Raw genomic sequence first — 21516 nt, forward strand, 5'->3', positions numbered from 1 at the left:
ATAAACTTCCGGTTGAGTAAAGGAACAGCAGCTGAGCAGAGAACTTGGCTTTGAGCTTCCAAACAGGGAAGAATTGTGTGGCTGGTCCAGAACGGTACCTTAAAGCAATCCTGGTCCACCCAGGGGAGGGAGGGGCACCCAAACAGAATGACACTTGACAGCCTCTCCGTGTTTCTAACCTTCATCCTGAACTGTTCACCTCAACATTACTCTTATGTCTCTGACTGGTTTCCCGTTTACTGCCTCTTCAGACTTAAAAATTCCCACTGTGTTTTGCTGAGAGCAAATTTGAAGGTTATCATAATCTTTGAATAGATAATAAGCACATTCAAAGTTTTATTCAATTCATTAATGCAGAAACTAGCAGGAAGACAAAGCCAGTCCCAACAGGCTTTGAGAAATTTCTGGAATAAATTTCCAGAAATTTGAAATAGGAGTGCTAAGCCAGAGACAAAGTTAATTAACATGCTACATGGCAATAAAACCTTAATCTTTGGGGTTATTTTCTCCAGTGGACAAGGAAAAAATATATATGTGCTTTCAAAGTTTAATACAACTTAATATTTAACTTTTCAGAGTTGTGAAACAAATGGGATCAAATTTTGAATAGCAAGTTGAAGCTCTCTTCCCTGGGACTCAAATGACCCTGAGGCAGGCTTATTAGAAAATCCCCTAATACGGCATGAAAATGCCAGATAATCATACAAATGGCAAAAAGCGCATGAAAAGATGTTCAGCATTACTAATAATGAGAGAAACGCAAATCAAAACTACAGTGAGGTATCACCTCACCAGTCAGAATGGCCAGCATTATGAAGTCTACAAACAATAGACGCTGGATAGGGTGTAGATGAAAGGGCAGCCTCCTCCACCGTCGGGTGGAATGTAAGTTGGTGGTGCAGCCACTATGGAAAACAGTATAGAGTTTCCTCACAAAGCTAGACATGGAGCTGCCATATGATACAGCAATCCCACTCCGGGTGTACACCCAGCACATGTGCACACTCAGTCCTTACGTTGTGTCCGATTCTTTTGCGACCCCATGAACTGTAGCCCGCCAGGCTCCTCTGTCCATGGGATGCTTCAGGCAAGAATACTGCAGTGGGTTGCCATTTCCTTCTCCAGGGGATCTTCCTGACCCAGGGACTGAACCCAAGTCTCCTCATTGGCAGAAAGATTCTTTACCACTGAGCCCCTTGGGAAGCTCCATATATCCAGACAAAACTGTGATTCAAGAAGATACATGCGCCCCTATGTTCAAAGCAGCACTATTCACAATAAGAAACTGTACTCAATATCCTGTGATAAACCATAATAGAAAAGAATGTTTTGAAAACAGAATGTATTTTTATGTATACGTGAATCACTTTTATGTACAGCAGAAATTAACACAACACTGTAAATCAGCTATGCATGCCCAGTTGTGTCCAATGCTTTCCAATCCCATGGAGTGCAGCCCGCCAGGCTCCTCTGTCCATGGAATTCTCCAGGCAAGAACATTGAAATGGGTTTTGCCACGCCCTTCTCCAGGGGATCTTCCCCACCCAGGGATCAAACTTGGCTCTTGGTTCTCCTGCACTGGCAGGCAGATTCTTTACCAAAGCACCACCTGGGAATCTGTCAGATAATAGTCTTTTTAGGGGCTTCCCTACTGGCTCAGTGGTAAAGAATCCGCCTGCCAATGCAGGAGATGCAGGAGACTCAGGTTCAGTTCCTGGGTCAGAAAGATCCCCTGGAAGAGGAAATGGCAACCCACTCCAGTAGTCTTGCCTGGAGAAACCCACGGATAAAGGAGCCTGGTGGACTACAGTCCATGGAGTCACAAAGTCAGACACAACTTAGCAACTCAACAACGACAATCATCTTTTTACTTTATTCCCAACTTTTGGATAATTTTCCTGAACAGTTTCCTGTTTTAAAACTTTAATAAACAAGTGAACTGCTTTCCCTCTAACTGCTCTGCTGAGAATAACCCCCAGAAACAACTCCCCCAACACACACACGCATCATTGTCATCCCTTGCAACTGGGGCACATTCAGGAGGCTTGCGCTGGCCATCCTGGTGGTCCTTATATATTACTTAACTTTCTTTGGTCAGAGTAGGATGCCAGCTCCTGGGTGAAGCAAAAATTGTCCAGACCCAGCACACCCAAGGACCTCAAACATTAGTGTTCATAAAATCCTCTAGGGAATCCTGATGCCGTAAGTTTGGAGTGGGGTTCAGATATCTTTAACCATCAGCCTCAGGTGATTCCTGCTTTTCTACCTCTTCTCCATAAGCTCTCTCAGCTTGACTTCCATCCACTCCTGATTTGCTTACTTCACATGGTTCCGGGAATTTGCAATAGGAAAGGAGATTTATCCTCCTCCAGGGGATCTTCCTGACCCAGGGATGGAACCCGCGTCTCTTATGTCTCCTGCATTGGCAGAAGGGCTCTTTACCACTGGCACCACCTGGGAAGCCCTATAAACATGCTTGCTATCAGTCTGTCCTTCCCCACTTCCCCCCTTGTGGGAGCAATTGGTGCTAAGATACTGATGCCTTTCCCCTCCCCGAGGCAACCTGAGCAACTAAGTGAAAATCCTGTTTCAACACAGCTGAGGCTTCAGCTGGGTGTCTGAGGAAGAAGCAACAGAGGCCATTACCTGGGTTGGAGAAGGGAGGCAGAAAAGGCCTGAGGTATGAGGCCCGGCGGCCCACTGGGCCCCAGGAGATGTGGGCTGGTACAGAGGCCTGAGCAGGGCGAATCTGCAGCCTGGGCCAGCCCGGAGGGTGCCCGTCTGCTCTGCGGGGTGCAGATGGGGGAACCAGCCAGGGGGTGGCCACCACTGCGGAACCAGGGGGCTACGGCCCAGCTGGGGGCACCTTGCACTCAGGAGTCCCTCCTGCTCCAAGTAGAGGGCTCTTATTTGACCCTACGGAGATGAGAAGAGAATCCTGGTGATGCCTGAAGCTGAATTTCCCACTGGACAGGTAGAGGCAGAAGAAGGTAAGTGCTTGGAAGACCTCATCACATTGGAAGAAAAAGACACAGGGAGGAGATTTAGTCTAGTGCTCGAGAGCAGGGACTCTTGAGCCTGGAGCTCCGGGTTTAAATCCTGACCCTGCCTCTTACGAACTGTATGACTCTTGGCCAATTTCTTTCTCAATTTTAAAAAATGTTATTGAAGTATAGTTGATTTACAATGCTATGTTAATTTCTGCTGTACAGAAAAGTGATTCAGTGATGTGTATGTGTTAGTGGCTCAGTCATGTCCAGCTCTTTGTGACCCCATGAACTGTAGCCCAACAGGTTCCATTGTCCATGAATTCTCCAGGAAAGAGTACTGGAGCGAGGAGCCATTCACTTCTCCAGAAGATCTTCTAGACACAGGGATTGAACCTGGGACTCCCACATTGCAGGCAGATTCTTTACTATCTGAATCACCAGGGGAGCCCATATATATATGGGCTGTATATTTAGCCCTCTATATTTAGCTGTTTTGATGATATATTTCTTTATTCCACAATTTATCTGTGCAGCTGAATTTATATTTTAACCTTATATGTTGCATGCACACACACACACACACACACACACACATACACACACACATTTTAAGGTAGTAACAGAAAATCTAAAAATGAAAAAGAAACCCTAAAGGAAAATAAAGTTTTTTCCAGTAGTCATGTATGGATGTGAGAATCTCACACTTTAATTTAGTCTCACACTTTAAAGAAAGCTGAGCACCGAAGAATTGATGCTTTTGAACTGTGGTGTTGGAAAAGATTCTTGAGAGTCCCTTGGACTGCAAGGAGATCCAACCAGTCCATCCTAAAGGAGATCAGGCCTGGGTGTTCATTGGAAGGACTGATGTTGAAGATGAAACTCCAATCCTTTGGCCACCTTATGCAAAGAACTGACTCATCTGAAAAGACCTTGATTCTGGGAAAGATTGAAGGTGCAAGGAAAGGGGACGACAGAGGATTAGATGGTTGGATGGCATCACTGACTTGATGGACATGAATTTGAGTAAACTCCAGGAGTTGGTGGTGGACAGGAAAGCCTGACATGCTGCAGTCCATGGGGTCGCAAAGAGTCAGACGTGACTGAGTGATTGAACTGAACTGAACTAAGTTTGTGTATAACCTGGGTTAAACACATGAGCTCTGGGTTCCTGGCTCCACCATGACCCAGATGTTGGACCTTGACTGGTTACCGTCACTCTCGGTGGCTTTACAAGTTCCTCAGCTGTAAAAATGGGACAATTACCACACCCAAATCAAGGCACTAATTAAGGATTAAATGAATTAATACCTGTAAAGCATTTAAAAAGCAGCACTCAGTAAACTCAGCCCTAACACAACAATATTGAGCAGCTTCGCTGCTGTTGTTCAGTTGGTCAGTCATGTCTGACTCTTTGTAACCCCATGGTCTGCAGCACGCCAGGCTTCCCTGTCCTTCACCACCTCCCAGAGTCTGCGGAAACTCATGTCCATGCAGTCAATGATGCCATCCAGCCATCTCATCCTCTGTTGTCCCCTTGTCCTCCTGCTTTCAATCTTTTCCAGCATCGGGGGCTTTTCAAATGAGTTGGCGCTCCACATCAGGTGGCCAAAGTATTAGAGCTTCAGTTTCAGCATCAGTCCTTCCAATGAATATTTAGGATTGATTTCCTTTAGGATGGACTGGTTGCATCTCCTTGCAGTCCAAGGGACTCTCAAGAGTCTTCTCCAACACCACAGTTCAAAAGCATCAATTCTTCTGCGCTCAGCCTTTTTTACCTATCAGCTCTCACACCCGTACATGACTACTGGAAAAACCGTAACTTTGACTATACAAAACTTTGTTGGCAGAAGAATGTCTCTGCTTTTTAATATGCTATCTAGGTTGGTCATAGCTTTTCTTCCAGGGAGAAAGTGTCTTTTAATTTCATGGCTGCAGTCACCATCCACAGTAATTTTGGAGCCCAGAAAAATAAAGTCTCACACTGTTTCCATTGTTTCCCCATCCATTTGCCATGAAGTGATGGGAACAGATGCCATGATTTTGTTTTCTAAATTTTGAGTTTTAAGCCAGTCTTTACACTCTCCTTTTTCACCTTCATCTAGAGGCTCGTTAGTTTCTCTTCACTTTCTGCCATAGGGTGGTATTATATGCATTCCTGAAGTTATTGGTATTTCGCCCACAATATTGATTCTGGCTTGTGCTTCATCCAGCCCGGCATTTTGCATGATGTACTCTGCATAGGGAAAAGACAACGGCAGCTCACTCCAGTACTCTTGCCTGGGAAATGCCATGGACGGAGGAGTCTGGTGGGCTGCAGTCCATGGGGTCCCTAAGATTCAGACACAAGTGAGTGACTTCACTTTCACTTTTCACTTTCATGCATTGGAGAAGGAAATGGCAACCCACTCCAGTGTTCTTGCCTGGAGAATCCCAGCGACGGGGGAGCCTGGTGGGCTGCCATCTATGGGGTCACACAGAGTCGGACACGACTGAAGTAACTTAGCAGCAGCAGCTCTGCATAGAAGTTAAATAAGCAGGGTGACAACATACAGCCTTGACATGCTCCTTTCCCGATTTGGTACCAGTCTGTTTTTCCATGTCCAGTTCTAACTGTTTCTTCTTGACCTGCAATACAGATTTCTCCAGAGGCAGGTCAGGTGGTCTGGTATTCCCATCTCTTTCAGAATTTTTCAGAGTTTGTTGTGATCCACACAGTCAAAGGCTTTGGCATAGCCTATAAAGCAGAAGTACATGTTTTTCTGGAACTCTCTTGCTTTCTCAATGATCCAGCAGATGTTGGCAATTTGATCTCTTGTTCCTCTGCCTTTTCTAAATCCAGCCTGAACATCTGGAAGTTCACAGTTCACCTACTGTTGAAGCCTGGCTTGAAGAATTTTGAGCATTACTTTGCTAGCATATGAGATGAGTGCAATTGTGTGGTAGTTTGAACATTCTTTGGCATTGCCTTTCTTTGGGATTGAAATGAAAACTGACCTTTTCCAGTCCTGTGGCCACTGCTAAGGTTTCCAAATTTGCTGGCATATTGAGTGTGGCACTTTTACAGCATCATCTTTTTGGACTTGAAATAGCTCAGCTGGAATTCCATCACCTTCACTAGCTTTGTTCATAGAGATGCTTCCTAAGGTCCACTTGACTTCACATTCCAGGATGTCTGGCTCTAGGTGAGTGATCACACCATTGTGATTAACTGGGTCATGAAGATCTTTTTTGTACAGTTCTTCTGTGTATTCTTTCCACCTCTTCTTAATATCTTCTGCTTCTGTTAGGTCCATACCATTTCTGTCCTTTATTGTGCCCATTTTTGCATGAAATGTTCCCTTGGTATCTCTAATTTTCTTGAAGAGATCTCTAGTCTTTCCCATTCTATTGTTTTCCTCTATTTCTTTGCATTGATCACTGAGGAAGGCTTTCTTATCTCTCCTTGCTATTCTTTGGAAGTCTGCATTCAAATGGGTATATCTTTCCTTTTCTCCTTTGCCTTTAGCCTCTCTTCTTGTTATATTCAGTTCAGTTCAGTTGCTCAGTCCTGTCTGACTCTTTGCGACCCCATGAATTGCAGCACGCCAGGCCTCCCTGTCCATCACCAACTCCCAGAGTTCACTCAGACTCACGTCCATTGAGTCAGTGATGCCATTGAGCCATCTCATCCTCTGTCGTCCCCTTCTCCTTCTGCCCCCAATCCCTCCCACCATCAGAGTCTCTTCCAATGAGTCATCTCTTCACATGAGGTGTTGAAAGTACTGGAGTTTCAGCTTTAGCATCATTCCTTCCAAAGAAATCCCAGGGCTGATCTCCTTCAGAATGGACTGGTTGGATCTCCTTGCAGTCCAAGGGACTCTCAAGAGTCTTCTCCAACACCACAGTTCAAAAGCATCAATTCTTCAGCACTCAGCTTTCTTCACAGTCGAAGTCTCACATCCATACATGACCACTGGAAAAACCATAGCCTTGACTACACGGACCTTTGTTGGCAAAGTAATGTCTCTGCTTTTGAATATGCTACCTAGGTTGGTCATAACTTTCCTTCCAAGGAGTAAGTGTCTTTTAATTTCATGGCTGCAGTCACCATCTGCAGTGATTTTGGAGCCCCCAAAAATAAAGTCTGACACTGTTTCCCCATCTTGTTATATTACTCAGCTATAAAAAAGAACACATTTGAGTCAGTTCTAATGAGGTGGACGAAAGTGAGCCTATTATATAGAGTGAATTAAGTCAGAAGGATAAACACCAATATAGTATATTAATGCATATATATGGAATTTAGAAAGACAGTAATGACGATCCTATATGCAAGGCAGCAAAAGAGACTCAGATGTAAAGAACAGACTTGTGGACTCTGTGGGAGAAGGGGAGGGTAGGATGATTTGAGAGAATAGCATTGAAACATGTATATTACCATATGTAAAATAGATGACCAGTATAAGTTTGATGCATGAAGCAGGGCACTCAAAGCTGGTGCACTGGGACAACCCAGGGGATGGGGTGGGGAGGGAGGTGGGAGGGGTTTCAGGATGGGGACCCATGTGCACCCCGTGGCTGATTCATGTTGAAGTGACAGAGACCATGGCAATATTGTGAAGTTACTATCCTCCAATTAAAATAAATACATGAACTTTTTTAAAAAGGCCAAAGCTTTCAATTATTTACAAATTCATATAGTTGACAGTTCATTAAATATATTCTAACCATACTTGATATACAAAATTATATATATATCTTAATTTTTTATAAATATTAGATATATATCCAATATTATGCCCTAATTTCACATATATCTTAATCATATATTTTAATAAATAATACATATTGACATGCATCTAATTTTAAATATATTTTAGCCATATGTATTATATATCCTTATATATGTACAAATCATATGTATATTTTAATCACATATATGTTATTTTACATGCGTCTGAGCCAGCAGGGAAGCCTTTAATATGTGTGTGTGCATGCTAAGTCCCTTAAGTTGTGTCCAACTCTTTGCCCCCTATGGTCCGTAGCCCACCAGACTCCTCTGCCCATGGGAATTCTTCTCCAGGCAAGGATACTGGAGTGAGTTGCCATGCCCTCCTCCAGGAGGTCTTCCTGACCCAGGGATTGAACCTGCATCTCTTATGTCTCCCACATTGACAGGTTCTTTACCACTAGCGCCACCTGGGAAGCCCTTATACGTATTCATATATACAATTATATATCTTCTAATTTTAAACTTCCATATTGCATATGCATGTGTGTGTGTGTAGACAGATGAAGACACATACATTAGGATGTATGTAATAACCTCAGATATGCAGATGACACCACCCTTATGGCAGAAAGTGAAGAAGAACTAAAGAGCCTCTTGATGAAAGTGAAAGAAGAGAGTGAAAAAGTTGGCTTAAACCTCAACATTTCAGAAAATTAAGATCATGGCATCTGGTCCCATCACTTCATGGCAAATAGATGGGGAAACAGTGGAAACAATGGCTGACTTTATTTTTCTGGGCTCCAAAATCACTGCAGATGGTGATTGCAGCCATGAAATTAAAAGATGCTTACTCCTTGGAAGGAAAGTTATGACCATCCTAGACAGCATATTGAAAAGCAGAGACATTGCTTTGCCAACAAAGGTCTGTCTAGTCAAGGCTATGGTGTCTCCAGTGGTCATGTATGGATGTGAGAGTTGGACTATAAAGAAAGCTGAGCACTGAAGAATCGAAGCTTTTGAACTGTAGTGTTGGAGAAGACTCTTGAGAGTCCCTTGTACAGCAAGGAGATCCAACCAGTCCATTCTGAAGGAGATCAGTCCTGTTCACTGGAAGGACTGGAAGGACTGATGTTGAAGCTGAAACTCCAATATTTGGCCACCTGATGTGAAGAGCTGACTCACTGGAAAAGACCCTGATGCTGGGAAAGATTGAGGGCAGGAGGAGAAGGGGACGGCAGAGGATGAGATGGTTGGATGACATCACCGACTTGATGGACATGGGTTTGGGTGGACTTCGGGAATTGGTGATGGTAGGCCGGCCTGGCATGCTGTGGTTCATAGGGTCGCAAAGAGTCAGACACAACTGAGCAACTGAATTGAACTGAAAAGACATATACATTAGGATATATGTAAAATTATGACATACTATTGAAGTTACCTGCGCACAGTCAGGACAGATGGAATACAGTCAGGCCAGGAAGGAAAACCAGGACTGATGCTGTTTGCGCCGCGGGCCCATGTGGGTTTCTGAGACCACAGCACCACCGTGTGTCTCCCTGTGGAACTACAGGTGAGTATCGGAAGATCACCCTAGGAAGGGCGTGTGCTGCTGCTGCTGCTGCTGCCAAGTCGCTTCAGTCGTGTCCGACTCTGTGCGACCCCATAGATGGCAGCCCACCAGGCTCCCCCGTCGCTGGGATTCTCCAGGCAAGAACACTGGAGTGGGTTGCCATTTCCTTCTCCAGTGCATGAAAGTGAAAAGTGAACGTGAAGTCGCTCAGTCGTGTCCGACTCTTAGCGACCCCATGGACTGCACCCCACCAGGCTCCTCCATCCATGGGATTTTCCAGGCAAGAGTACTGGAGTGGGGTGCCATTGCCTTCTCCAAGGAAGGGCGTGTGAGCCCTTTTTATTTATCACTGAGTGCCTGCTATGAACCTGGCACCGGGAGACGCTGAGAGCATGATTTCCACTGACGATTTCCAGTCTGAAGCCTCCTTGAGTCCGTCCACCCACGTTAGTTCCAACCCCCAGGCAAAGAACATCAGCATGAGAAACAGGCTGAAATGGAGGACTGGCACTGGGGAGTCCCACAGAGCCAGGACAGTGATGCTCAGCCCTAGATGGTTGCTCCTAGAAGAGAATACGAGACTAGTGTTTTTTTTTCCCCAAGAGAAGCCAGAAATTCAAATGTTGGTGTGCTGTTCAGTCTCACAGTCGTGTCCGACTGTTTGTGACCCCATGGACTGCAGCACGCCAGGCCTCCCTGTCCATCACCAACTCCCAGTTTGCCCAAGTTCATCTCCATTGCATTGGTAATGCTGGCCGACCATCTCACCCTCTGCTGCCCTCTTCTCCTTCTGCTTTCAATCTTTCCCAGCATCAGGGACTTTTCCAGTGAGTCAGCTGTTCACATAAGTTCAGTTCAGTTCAGTCACTCAGTCATGTCCGACTCTTTGCAACCCCATGAACCACAGCTCGCCAGGCCTCCCTGTTCATCACTGACTCCCGGAGTCCACCCAAACCCATGTCCATCGAGTGGATGATGCCATCCATCCATCTCATCCTCTGTCATCCCTTTCTGCTCTCAATCTTTCCCAGCATCAGGGTCTTTTCCAATGAGTCAGCTCTTCACATCAGGTGGCCAAATATTGGAGTTGCAGCTTCAACATCAATCCTTCCAATGAACACCCAGGACTGATCTCCTTTAGGATGGACTGGTTGGATCTCCTTGCGGTCCAAGGGATTCCCAAGGGTCTTCTCCAACACCACAGTTTAAAGCCATCAGTTCTTCGGTGCTCAGCTTTCTTCAGTCCATTCTCACATCCATACATGACCACTGGAAAAACCATAGCCTTGACTAGATGGACCTTTGTTGGCAAAGTAATGTCTCTGCTTTTTAATATGCTGTCTAGGTTGGTCATAACTTTCCTTCCAGGGAGTAAGCGTCTTTTAATTTCATGGCTGCAATCACTATCTACATTGATTTTGGAGCCCAGAAAAATAAAGTCTGACACTGTTTCCACTCTTTCCCCAGCTATCTGCCATGAAGTGACAGGACCAGATGCCATAATCTTAGTTTTCTGAATGTTGAGCCTTAAGCCAACTTTTTCACTCTCCTCTTTCACTTTCATCAAGAGGCTCTTTAGTTCTTCTTCACTTTCTGCCATAAGGATGGTGTCATCTGCATCTGAGGTTATTGATATTTCTCCCAGCAATCTTGATTCCAGCTTGTGCTTCTTCCAGACCAGTGTTTCTCATGATGTACTCTGCATAGAAGTTAAATAAGCAGGGTGACAATATATAGCCTTGACATACCCCTTTTCCTATTTGGAACCAGTCTGTTGCTCCATGTCCAGTTCTAACTGTTGCTTCCTGACCTGCATACAGGTTTCTCAAGAGGCAGGTCAGGTGGTCTGGTATTCCCATCTCTTTCAGAATTTTCCACATCAGATGACCAAAATACTGTAGTTTTGGCATCAGTCCTTCCAATGGGTATTCAGCGTTGATTTCCTTTGAGATTGATTGACTGGTTTGATCTTGCAGTCCAAGACACTCTCAGGAGTCTTCTGCAGAACCACAGTTCAAAGACATCAAATCTTTGGCCCTCTGTCTTCTTTACGGTCCAGCTCTCACAACCATACCTGACCACTGGGAAGACCGTAGCCTTGACTACATGGGCCTTTGTCAGAGGAGCAATGTCTCTGCTTTTCACCACACTGTCTAGGTTTGTCATCGCTTTCCTGCCAAGAAGCAGTCGTCTTCTGATTTCATAACTGCAGTCACTGTTCACAGAGATTTCAGAGCCCAAGAAGAGGAAATCTGTCACTACTTCCACCTTTTCCCCTTCTATTTGCCATGAAGTAATAAGGCTGATGCCATGATCCTAGTTTTTTTGATATTTAGTCTTAAGCTGGCTCTTTCACGCTCCTCCTTCACCCTCATCAAGAGGCTCTTTAGTTCTCACTCCAGGATGTCTGACTCTATGTGACTGACCACACCACTGTGGTTATCCAGGTCATTAAGACCTTTTTTTATACAGTTCTTCTGTGTAATTTTTTTTGTCTTCATTTTTTTTAATTAATTTATTTTTTACAGAAGGATAATTGCTTTACAGAATTTTGCTGTTTTCTGTCAAACCTCAACATGAATCAGCCACAGGTAGACATATATCCCCTCCCTTTTCAAACTCCCTCCCATCTCCCTCCCCATCCAACCCTTTTAGGTTGATACAGACCCCTGTTTGAGTTTCCTGAGATATACAGCAAATTCCCTTTGGCTATCTATTTTACATATGGTAACGTAAGTTTCCATGTTACCCTTTCCATACATCTCACCCTCTCCTCCCCTCTCCCCATGTCTATAAGTCTACTCTCTATGGCTCTTTCTCCACTGCTTCCCTGTAAGTAACTTCTTCAGTACCATTTTTCTAGATTCTGTATGTATGCATTAGAATATGATATTTATCTTTCTCTTTCTGACTTACTTCACTCTGTACAATAGGTTCTAGGTTCATCCACCTCATTAGGACTGACTCAAATGCATTCCTTTTTATGGCTGAGTGCCATTCCATTGTGTATATGTACCACAACTTTCTTATCCATTCATCTGCCGATGGACATCTAGGTTGCTTCCACATTCTAGCTATTGTAAATATTGCTGCAATGAACAATGGGATACATGTGTCTCTTTCAATTTTGGTTTCCTTAGGGTATATGCCTAGGAGTGGGATTGCTGGGTCATATGGTGTTTTTTTGTTGTTTTTTTTTTAATGGGTTGTACCTTTTTTTATTTTTATTTTTTTATTGAAGGATAATTGCTTTACAGAATTTTGTTTTCTGTCAAACCTCAACATGAATCAGCCATAGGCATACGTATATCCCCTCCCTTTTGAAGTTGTGGTACATATACACAATGGGATATTACTCAGCCATAAACAGGAACACCTTTGAGTCAGTTTTTATGAGGTGGATGAACCTAGAACCTACTATACAGAGTGAAGTAAGTCAGAAAGAGAAAGATAAATATTGTATTCTAACACATATATACGGAATCTAGAAGAATGGTACTGAAGAACTTATCTACAGGGGAGCAATGGAGAAACAGACATAGAGAATAGACTTATGGACATGGGGAGAGGGGAGGAGAGGGTGAGATGTATGGAAAGAGTAACATGGAAACTTACATTACCATATGTAAAATAGATAGTCAATGGGAATTTGCTGTATATCTCAGGAAACTCAAACAGGGGCTCTATATCAACCTAGAGGGGTGGGATGGGGAGGGAGATGGGAGGGAGTTTCTTCTATGTATTTCTGCCACCTCTTCTTAATATAATCTGCTTCTATTACGTCCATACTATGTGGACCTAAGCATATGTTAGGTAGGTTAACAGTATGTTATTGTGCCCATCTTTGCATGAAATGTTTCCTTGGTATCTCTAATTTTCTTGAAGAGATCTCTAGTTTCCCCCATTCTATTGTTTTCCTCTATTTCTTTGCAATGTTCACTTCAGAAGGCCTCTTAACTCTCCTTGCTCTTCTTTGGAACTCTGCATTCAGATGGGTATGTCTCTCCTTTGCCTTTCACTTCTCTTCTTTTCTCAACTATTTGAAAGACCTCCTCAGGCAACCATTTTACCTTTTTGCATTTCTTTTTCTTAAGAAAAAGAGTCCTTTGAGGCAGGTCATTATACATGATTATAGTAACAACAGCAACGAAAAGCAAGTCAAAGAAACATTTCCCAAATGGAGTCAGAATTGGTTCTTCTCTGCAGCACAGGCGTATTAATATGCCCAGGAGCGAAACTGCTGGGTCATGTTGCAACTCTACTTTTAGTTTTTTGAGGAATCTCCATACTATTTTCCATAGAAGCTGCACCAATTTGCATTCCTGTCAAGAGTGTGGGAGGGTTCCCCTTTCTTCACATCCTCTCTAGCATTTGTTATAAAATGTATTACTTCTACTACTATACAGTATGCATTCCTTCTACACATAATATATGTTTCTGGCAAAACTGGCATTCTGAAAAATTAAGCACTGAAGAATTATGGGGGAAAACATGGCTGTGAGTGGATTACTTAGAACCTAAGCAACTTTGTCACCAAAGGCCTACAAAAGAGATCATTGTTACCTTGAAATCATTACCTTGGCAGTTTTCCCTGATGTCTAAGAGGCTGCCTCAGAAGATATTGGTAAATGCACAAACACACCATGTGGGGATTCTGGATGGCATTCTGAGACAAGCAGGGGCTCTCCCCATTCACTGAGCCAGTGGCTGCTCTTACGTAGGGTCAGCAGAGAAAGGGGTACAACCATCAAGCAGGGTGCAAATCATGCAGGCGTTCATTGTCAGTTTGCTTCAGATGGAGCTGAAAAGGCTTCTGCCTGGGTAGTAGCCATCTGAGAGCTTTGCCTTTTGTTTCCTGCTGAGGTTTTTAATTCTGCTTATATAACCTGGCTCCCCCTGCCTAGGAAAAATTGTGTATAAACCAACACAATTGCAACCTATTGGACAAAGGAATATCTGCTATAGCAAAATATAATTGCTCTGGGAAAATGGGGAAACAATCATATTTTCAGTTTCTACTGAATAAGTCAGTTTGAGATCCTGCATTTGATATCACGACACATTTCACATGTGGACAAAGAAGGTTGGCAGCCACGTCAACAAACAAAGGATGCTGAGGCCGTCAAGCCATCAAGCCAGCAGCCACCGCAGCCTGCCCTGACTGTGTACCCTGAGAGGATTCAGATTGGAGAAAAGCAGGATACTGGCTCCAGGTAGCTGAGATACATATCAAAAGATGACTTCAATGAGCCCAGACTCTTGCATCTTCATATACATAGGAAAGCACTAAATTCATTAACTTGAAATGTTTGGCTTTTCTTTAATTAATAGTAATCTTTTGATGTTACAACTACCTGAATTTTGTTGCCAAAATCCTATGCATCCTGGCTTCTTCCTTAGCTCTTCAGAGCAGTTCCCTCAGAGCCATCTGTGAGACTGTCTCCCAGGCTTAAGTCCTCAAAACGTCCACCAAATAAAATATAACCTTCAACTTTTAGGTTGCAGTTTTTTTGTTTTTAAATCAGCACACCTTTGGGAATTTGTAGAGTGGAGGCACTTTTAAGTGGCTACCCAGAAAGAGATTGTGAGTGCTATTTTGGATGTCAGCAAAGGGGATGCCATAATTATGAAAACAATTAGGATCCTGTCACCTATCATCTAGTCCCAAGAACTTGTTACTTCCTGTGCTGGAAACAACATAAACAATTCTTTCTTTGTCACAGATCCTACAATCAGTTGGCATACTTAACTACATTGTATAATAAAAAATTTATTTAAATTACGACATAGAAGTTACTAGGAGATAGAAAGCATACCAGTAATTTGAATAGGAAAATTAAATGTGATGAAATGCTAGCTCTTAATAGATGGTAAACTATTACAAGACAATTTTTAAGGGTTCTCAGTCCTACAGACATAGTGTTAACCAAAAACTGGGTTTGCCTCTTGGTGGGTGTCGAGCCAATAGGCACAACCAAACCAAAGAGCAGAAGAAGGAAGAATTTATTATTAGTTGAAGCAAGTAAGGAGAATACCAAAGATCTTTCCCAAAGCAGTGTTTCCCTGAACAGCAAAATTGGGGAAGTGTTAAGCTCAGGGTACATGTATATTCATGAAGGGGCTTGAGCAGAGGAGAATTCAGCATAGAACTTTGACAAAGGCTGACAGAGTCCAGGCTTTAGTTAACTGAAGTAAGGAGAGTCAATGTCATTCCATCCTCCACCTGTGTGGGGGGTCTCTGTTTCTGCAATCAAAGATATATGTTTATGAATATCCTTTGAGGAAGTACTAGGACTCTGATTTATCACTGTACTATTGTTTGGCTGCCTCTTTTCTATTCCTTCATGCCTTTGTTCCTTAAGATCGTTAATTACCAAGATATGTTCAAGGGCAAGCAATGAGGCCAGGCTTTGATTATAAAATGACTTGGGCCAAAAATGACTTCTCTTATATCAAGAAAACCATTCCTTGTTCTCTTTGTCTGGGGACCCCCTAACCTATCTGCTTATAGTAGCAATTTTGCAGAAAGCAGTTACTCCTTCTGTGGCTGAGAGAATGTGAACAAGGACCATCTGAGAAACTTAGGCGAGAGCCACAGGCCCTGGAAGGCTGAGCCGCAGGTCTCTTTGCAGACGGTGCGTTTGCACGGGGGTGTGCGTCCCATCAGAGCAACTTGCCGGAGGGCCTGGGCAGGGACTGGCCCTTATGAGAAACCTGTCTCCAGCCACCACAGCATGCGCTTGATCTCGCCATCTACATCACGTTCAGGCGTGGACGAGACCCGTTGGGTGTCATTCATTGGGTGCCTCTCCTTTAATACGAGATCTTAAATTAGAGAGCTGTTGATTAAAGAGACAAGTCATCAGCTTCCTTTCCCCTCCCCCATCACACCCAACATACACCCTATACAAGACAGGTATGGGATGGCCACTACAGAAAACCCCATTCAAAAGTAGGTGAGGAAGAGGAGCTACTGCACACACTTACTCTGAAATCCAGCTGTGTCTCTGTAAGCAGCTCTTTGCAGGAAACTGCCCTCAGTGGGAGTCCCTTTCCTTCAGCAGAGCTGTATTGTCACTGCTTTCAAACCAGGCACCCCCACACTCTACGCATCTCTGGCCCACGCACACCTTTCAAATCTTTTAATCACACAATGCTTTGCCTCACTTGCTGGTTCTTTCCATAGATCCAGGAAGTAGAAAGGAAGAATAAGTAATTAACAGATGACCAGATTCTCTTTCCTCGCTCTCTCTTCGGTGATCTCACAAATTGTATGAACAAGAGAATACCTCGGCAGAGATCTCAAGGAGTGGACAAGCCTGCCCAAAGTGGGGCATGGCAACAGCCCTGACCTCCTATCTCAGCGATCAACTGAGATGGATCTAGGGTGGCTGTTTGAAGCAGGATCTCAGTTCCACAGCCAAGGATTGAACCCAGACCATGGTGGTGAATGCACCAAATCCTAACCACTGGACCCACCAGGGACGGTTAGCTAGGAGCAGAGCCCGGGCTCTTTGTCTGCTCTGAAGAAGGAATATCAGCAAAGAGAAGGAAAGTCATGAAATCAGTAAAGTGTTTATCAGGAGGAAAAAAAAAAAAGTACCTGCAGATGGACACGCAGGTGAGTTCAGAAAAAGAACCGAGGGCTTACACGGGGGAGGTTCTTCTGGGTTTCCTTTGGCCAATCACCTTGCTTGTCTGGCATTGAGTCCACGTGTGATCTGGCTCAGGGCCCTCCTCTGTGTGCACGTGTGTCTTTTAGCCAAGATGGATTCTAGAGCGAGGGTCTCCGGGAAATTGACCGAACACATTACAGCGCGATGCCTGCTCCCTTCTCTGACCCCTGAGAAACCTTTCTGCACACGTGTCGTGTGGGAGGTCTCCTTGGCCTCAAGGATGAGAATCATGTGGTCTCTTTATCCTTCATCCAAGCAGGACTCGGCTCCTCCTTGCCCCAGCCACTATCTTTATCGTGAAGTATCTGTCCATAGGAGACAGATTCCAGCTGCTCAGCCTAAGACCCGTCTATCTCTTCTCAAAGGATTATTCCTCTTTTCCCTTTAAAACTTTCAGGTTCAAACAAAATCTTCAGAGGTGGTTTTGGTTACATTGAGTCCACCATCTCTACTCCACTTCCAGCATTCTGGTTAAAAGCAACTTTTCTTTCTACCAACATTTGTCTCTCTCTTGAGTATTGATTTTTGAGTAGCAAGCAACCAGATCTGATTCAGTAACTTCCGGGCCTCCAATTCCTTATCAAGACTCAATCCTACTCTCAGGGCGTTGGGTCCTTTGAATTCCAAATTCTGAAGCACATCTGGCTCCAAGGATGTGGAAAAGGATGGTTGGCCCGCACTCACAGACCATAAGAAAAGGGCCTGGTAAACACTCACATTGCCCATTAATAATGGAGATTTTTCACATGCCACTGTTGTGGCTTCTGTTTCCCCACAGAGATCAGTCTCCAGGAAGTGAGAGTCCAAGAAGCTCAGAGGCAAGCCTGTTCCAGGACCACACTTTCTGCCTCTGCGCTGACAGATGATTCCCTGAAACAGCCACAAGAGTAACAAGCTTGGTCGAGTGGAGTAGGGCAGACCCTTGGCAAATGTCTCATATACTCCAGGCACTGTGCCAAAGGCTTCATCTCATCCAACCTTCCAGAGGCCCTATGAGGCAGGTACTACATCCCCACCTACGTCGGGGTGTACCCATTTAGATGAGGAAACTGAGGATTACAGATATTGCAGTGTGCTCAGGTTTGCCAACTAGAAAACTGTAATAAAAATTCTGACATGACTTTCTCTGTCAATTTTCTGGTCTTTGCTATTCTGGTGGAAATTTAAGATGCTGAACTCTCAACTTTGTTTCATGAAAAACTAAACGTGTAAGACTGCTGGATTGTTACAATGCCAATTTCCTGCTCAGATACTACACAGTAGATTTGCAAGATGCTGCCATTAGGAAAAACTGGGTGAAGGGTATGTGGAATCTTTCTGTATCATTTCTTACAACAACATACTAATTTAAAATTATTTCAAAATAAAAGTTTAATTTAAAAAAACCTGAAACTGTCCTACAAAGATGGTTTCATTAGACTCCTTTTATACCTTTATGAGAGACAATGCCTTTGGCAAAGCAATGAGAAAACTGAAGTGTGAGGTAATAACGATGATTTATTTCATTATTACTTCATTGATCTATGTATTCCATCCACCTTCTGTTTTCCTTAGTATTGCTTGAGCATAGATTGGAATTATTAATAATTAAGTTATAGAATGATACAATAGCAAAATATTATAACACAGAGAGCAGGATCCCCAAAGACTGCTTAGATACTAAAAGGTCGCTTTGATCTCTAAAAAGATCCAATAGACCCATATGATAATTGCTAAGTAGAATGATAGGTTTTAGATAGATAGATAGATAGATAGATCAATACATGATAGGAATTTTTTTTTTCTTGGTTCTTTGGAACAACTTAATGAAGAAGAAAAGTCAGTGAAATATCAATCCATACAAATAACTGAAATTCCTCGATAAAGAAACTCAGAAACTGAAATTGGGTCTAGTAGCCCATAACGGTGTCCCTAGGGTTGAGATAGAATCCAAACCCTTAGCTTGGCCAACAAGACCCCACATGCCAGCCCCTGCTGCTTGCCACCCCCCTGGACTCTCTGCATTGTGACCCTCTCACAGTCTCTGCTCCGGCCACACTGGCCTGCTCCTCCATCCTGTTCAGTCTTGTCTCAGGGTCCCAGTACAAGCTGGGCCCTCTTTCTGGAGGCCCGCCTTTGCTGACCACCAAGCCTGGGTCAGTTTCTTTTTCATAAGCTCTTACAGGATGGAGTTACTACCTTTGGGGTACTCCTCTCCACCTGTAACTGTTTATTCACAAGTGGATTTTTTTTTTATTGGAGTCTGTCTCCCCTGTGAGGCCAAAGTCCCTGTGAGAAGAAGCCTGTTCCCATGTCCACACGTTATTGCATCCATAGCCGACAGCAGTCACCTGCCTCCTCCCTGAGACCCTAAAATTATGAAGAGGAACAAAGTACAGGCCAGAGGATCAAAATGGCAAGACGTGGCCCGAGGTAGCTGCAGATCTCCACTGTTGACTCATGTCAGAATTTGTGCTCACTTAAAGGTCAGGGATCTTTTAACACTCAATTTCGAATTTCTGGCTTCTCTTGTTAAAAAGAAGTTCTGTGACCATATTCCCTTGAACTGCCTAGAGCTGAGCAGTGACAGCCCCAGTTAGGAGAGGAAGCCACTCTCCAACTCAGACGTCCACTCCCAGCCTGCTTCTCGTCTCTCCTTCTTGCCTCACAGATGGAGCTGCACGCCCCATAGAGCTCCAAGGAGGCTTGGCACTGTGAATCACTGTGCTCTTTAGGGATCCTGGTCAGCATTTTAAGAGAATGTTTGTTGAAAGAGTAAATCAGGGCTCCCCTGGCAGCTCAGTGGTAAAGAACCCACCTGCCATTGCAGGAGACAGTTTTGACCCCTGATCCGGGAAGACCCCACATGCTGTGGAGCAACCAAGGCCATGAGCCCCAGCTACTGAGCCTGTGCTCTGAGGCCCGGGAGCCACAGCTACTGAGGCATGCTACAGCCTGTGCCATGCAACGAGAGAAGCCACCGCAGTGAGAAGCCCGCATACTGCAGTTAGAGAAAAGCCCGCACAGCAACGAAGACACGCCTCAGCCAAAAATAAATAAATAAAATGATTTTTTAAAAAACGTGGTAAACTGCAGAAGGGAAAGGCAAACCATCAGTAACCTTTCATCAAGAACCCCACAAACAGTATGAAAGGCAAAGAGTAGTAATAATTATTAACAATTAAGTTATAGAATGATGCAATAGCAAAATATTACAGCACAGAGAGAAAGATCCCCAAAGACTGCCACCAGAAGATGACCCAGAAGATGACCCCCTAGATCAGTAGTGTGCAGGTGCTCCTGGGGAAGAGTGGAGAAAGAGCTCCAGGAAGAATGAAGAGGCTGGACCAAAGAAGAAAAACACTCAGTTGTAGAGGTGTCTATTGGTGAAAGTATAGTCCATTGCTGTAAAGAACAATATTGCGTAGGAACCTGGAATGTTGGATCCATGAAACAAGGTACATTGAACGTGATCAAGCAGGACATGGCAAGAGTGAACATCGACATTTTAGGAATCAGTGAACTAAAATAGGTGGGAATGGGTGAATTTAATTCGGATGGCCACTATATTTACTACTGTGGGCAAGAATCCCTTAGAAGAAATGGAGTAGCACTCATGGTCAACAAGAGAGTCTGAAGTACTTCAGTGAAATCTCAAAAACAACAAAATTATCTCAGGTCGTTTCCAAAGCAAACCATTCAACATCACAGTAATCCAAGTCTATGCCCAACCACTGATGCAGAAGAAGCTGAAATTGAACAGTTCTATGAAGACCTACAACCCATTCTAGAACTAACACCAAAAAAAAAGATGCCCTTTTCATCATAGAAGATTGGAATGCAAAAGTGGGAAGTCAGGAGATACCTGCAGTAACAGGCAGGTTTGGACTAAGAATACAAAATGAAGCAGGGCAAAGGCTAACAGGGTTTTGTCAAGAGACCACACTGGTCATAGCAAACACCCTCTTCCAACAACACAAGAGAAGACTCTACACACGGACATCAGCAGATGATCAACACCAAAATCAGATTGATTATATTCTTTGCAGCCAAAGATGGAGAAGCTCTATACAGTCAGCAAAAAAAAAAACAAAAAACAGGAGCTAACTGGGGCTCAGATCATAAGCTCCTTATTGAAAACTTCAGACTTAAATTGAAGAAAGTGGGGGAAACCACTGGGCCATTCAGGTATGATCTAAGTTGAATGAAGAATAGATTCAAGAGATTAGATCTGATAGACAAAGTGCCTGAAGAACTATGGATGAGGGTTCATAACATTGTATAGGAGGCAGTGACCAAAACCATCCCGAAGAAAAAGAAATGCAAGAAGGCAAAATGGTTGTCTGAGAAGGCTTTACAAATAGCTGGGGAAAGAAGAGAAGCAAAAGGCAAAGAAGGAGGGAAAGGATATACCGAACCGAATGCAGTGTTCAGAGAACAGCAAGGAGAGATAAGAAAGCCTTCTTAACTGAGCAATGCAATGAATAGAAGAAAACAATAGAATGGGAAAGACTAGAGATCCATTCAAGAAAATTAGAGATACCAAGAGAACATTTCATGCAAAGATGGGCACAATAAAGGACAGAAAAG

The 21516-nt window shown here is 43.8% G+C and overlaps 1 long non-coding RNA gene across 1 annotated transcript; it reads left to right on the forward strand.

The window, feature by feature from the left end:
* Positions 1 to 2534: 2534 nt before the first annotated feature.
* LOC123335044 lies at positions 2535 to 18305 on the forward strand. Its single transcript, XR_006553322.2, has 3 exons — positions 2535 to 2990; positions 16458 to 16892; positions 17726 to 18305. It is a non-coding gene; the product is annotated as an uncharacterized LOC123335044 (long non-coding RNA).
* Positions 18306 to 21516: the final 3211 nt, after the last annotated feature.

The sequence above is a fragment of the Bubalus bubalis genome, chromosome 1 (assembly GCF_019923935.1).
Source record: "Bubalus bubalis isolate 160015118507 breed Murrah chromosome 1, NDDB_SH_1, whole genome shotgun sequence".
In the NCBI taxonomy this organism is placed as follows: Eukaryota; Metazoa; Chordata; class Mammalia; order Artiodactyla; family Bovidae; genus Bubalus; species Bubalus bubalis.